At 34.6% G+C, this 3,007-nt stretch overlaps 1 protein-coding gene across 2 annotated transcripts in view; it reads right to left on the bottom strand.

Moving 5' to 3' along the window:
• LOC106875930 (uncharacterized) overlaps positions 1 to 3,007 on the bottom strand; it is a 39,688-nt gene that overhangs the window by 9,907 nt on the left and 26,774 nt on the right. The window lies entirely within an intron of this gene.

Raw genomic sequence — 3,007 nt, 5'->3', positions numbered from 1 at the left:
TAATAGCAGGTGGCCAACTGGAGATAACAGTTTCATTACTAATAATAAGTATTTCAATTACACCAATAAAGACTTTTAGAAACACTTCAGTAACGTAGCTTCCATTCTCCAGTTATTTTTTAATCAAGATTAATGTTTTTAATCGCGAAAGAGCAAACAATTGAATTTTGTGTGTGCGGGAGAGAGAGTGTGTGTGTGTGTGTCTGCATGTGTGTCTGTTGTGTGTGTCTGTGTCTGTGTGTCTGTGTTTGTCCCCACCACCATTGCTTGACAACTGATGCTGGTATGTTTACGTCCCCGTTAATTAGCGGTTCGGGATCTAATTTTTTTTCATTCGCAAAATATGCATTTTTTTGAAAGGAAGTAAAAAATCTGAAAATCGGCTATAATAATGTAGCCTTCCAGTCTCATTGCTTTGAAAGTATGATGTGAAGAAAAAAATGGAGAAAAAAGTTACAGAGGTTTAAAAATCGAAAAAAACTGGGTACTTTTAGCCAATAGCGAGACAGAAATTTTCTGCGTTTAGCGGAGCGGTGTCAACTTTAGGGTTGTACCCTGTAAAATTTATATTTAGCGTCTGACCTGTTCATTTTAGGTTTCTAAATAAACAGAAATACCTAATTTCATTGTAGGTTTCTGAATAAACAAAAGTACCTAATACAATAAACACGTATCATCTTAATGTTTCTTTTGATTCTTCATTGATTGTATTTTTTTTTTTAGTATTTTTAAAAATGTGTTATATTAATATATTTATCTGCATGTATTTACTTTATGCGTATTTTAGTGTGTATGTGTGTGTGTGTGTGTTTGTGTGGGGGGTGTTTGTGTGGGGGGTGTTTGTGTGGGGGTGGGGTGAAAATAAGGTGTCTGTCTCCAAAACTCCAAAGTTGAGTAACGTTTTCATGCTTGGATTTGTAAACTACGATAAGAAGAACACTGGTCAACAAAGAATTTGTTCTAAAGAAAAAAATACCTGTATCTTATCAACTGGTACTTAATTGCTCCACCCCGAAAGAATGAAACGCAAAAATCGACTTCTGGGTATTTGTGCTCAGAAGGTAAAGATGGACGAAATACGGTTACATGAATAATTAATATTAATAATCCTAAACAAGATTCAGCCAGTTTGAGGCATTGCGTTTTAAACACAATGCCTCAAACATACGCGCGCAAGCATCCGAACAACAATTTTGTTATTCGACACCAAATTTAGTTCTAGATTATATGTGTGCATGTATGCTTATAATAAGGTGGAGTGGAGAGAGAGAGAGAGATTAAGAGAGCGATAGTACTTCATACATATATTCCACTAATATAATAGAAAAGGCATGAACATCACAATACATAATCCTCTAACGACAAAATATCATGCAACTGATGATCTCACTTTCAGTGCTTGTATAAATTGCTTCTTTCTTTTAATATTGCTTAATGGTTAAGAAGTCCGAAATGCAACCCTGAGTTCGTGGGTTCCATTTAAGTACACGGTATTGGAGACAAATGCCTTTAGCCATTGCCGGAGTTTGACTCGAAATTTTGAGGGAATTTGCATAGAAATTCATCGGTTTGACTGCAGCGGTAATCGGAAGATATACTCCATCTTGTGCCAAAAGTGATTATACATGAGAATCACATTAAGATTATATATGTGAGTGGAATATTCAGCCACTCAATGTGTATATCATTCAGTTGATTTCCTAAATGCCAATACGTCGTTCTTGAAAACCAAATAATGATATCTTGAAATCATTTAATAAGTACCATTCAGGTCTGTGTAATATATAATAGGAAATACGTCTATCATGCAAGACCTTCCTTATTTAAAACGATTTCAAAATATCGGTTTGAAATTTTGGTACAAGATGAGCAAGTTCGGGGAAGGGAGTAAGTCAATAACATCAACCCCAGGGTTCAACTAGTACTTATTTTATCGACTCCGAAAAGATGAAAGACAAAGTCAACTTAAGCGGAATTTGAATTCAGAATATAAAGATGGACGAAATGCCGCTAAGCAGTATTCCTAGTGTGCTAGCGGCTAATTCCTGAAGAGGGTTCATAACTCTGGAATACTGAATGCAAGGTAAGTCACCATTAATTCATATGCCTGTTTTCTTGTGATTTGCCCTGGATTTATTTCGCATTGTTCCGGCCTTACTCACGAATTTTATAAAATATACTCCACACAATGCTTTATACTAACTATTCCATTATAATACACACATACATACATACATACACACATACATACATACATATGATATGATATGATATGATATATGCATATTATAAACATACATATATATATTATATTATATCAATTTATATTATATATATATATATATATAAATGGTCCTGCACTTTTCAATGTTGTTATCCCGAAAGAAATTAAAGTAGAAAAAGATCCCACAACTTTCAAACGGTACCTGGACAAATTCCTCCAGGAAATACCGGATAAACCACCTACACCTGGATACATCTCAACCAACAACAACTCTCTGCTTGAGTGGTCTATGGTATCCTGAACTAATTAACTAAAAGACTTTTCCAGGTGGTGCTATTGAGTTAGTCGTGGCCTGATATGATATATATTATAAACATACATATAAATATGCAGACATGCAAACATACATATTATTATTGAAGCAAGAGGATACATACGAACCCGTCTAGAGAATAAAGTTTAGTTGAACTTGGTATCTCGGAGAGAGAACGTAAATCCTTAATTCATACACTACGAATGATCACGATATCTGGGGCAATGAAAATCTGCAAGACCTTCTTGAGATTTAATAGATGATGGTTAAAAAAGATACTTTTCTTGACAATCTTGCTTGATCGGCCTCCGACTTAGCAGTCGGTGGCCGATCAAAATTTACTCTAAAATGAAAGAGAAGAAAAGACATGCTTACATACATACATACATACATACATACATACATACGGTGATATCCTTATATACGAGTGCAAAATATTATAGTAGCTCTCAAACACTAAGGTAACATTA

Source organism: Octopus bimaculoides, chromosome 2 (genome assembly GCF_001194135.2).
Source record: "Octopus bimaculoides isolate UCB-OBI-ISO-001 chromosome 2, ASM119413v2, whole genome shotgun sequence".
Taxonomy (NCBI): Eukaryota; Metazoa; Mollusca; class Cephalopoda; order Octopoda; family Octopodidae; genus Octopus; species Octopus bimaculoides.
The sequence above is the reverse complement of the archived record's forward strand: the minus strand, read 5'-3'. Positions and strand labels throughout refer to the sequence as shown.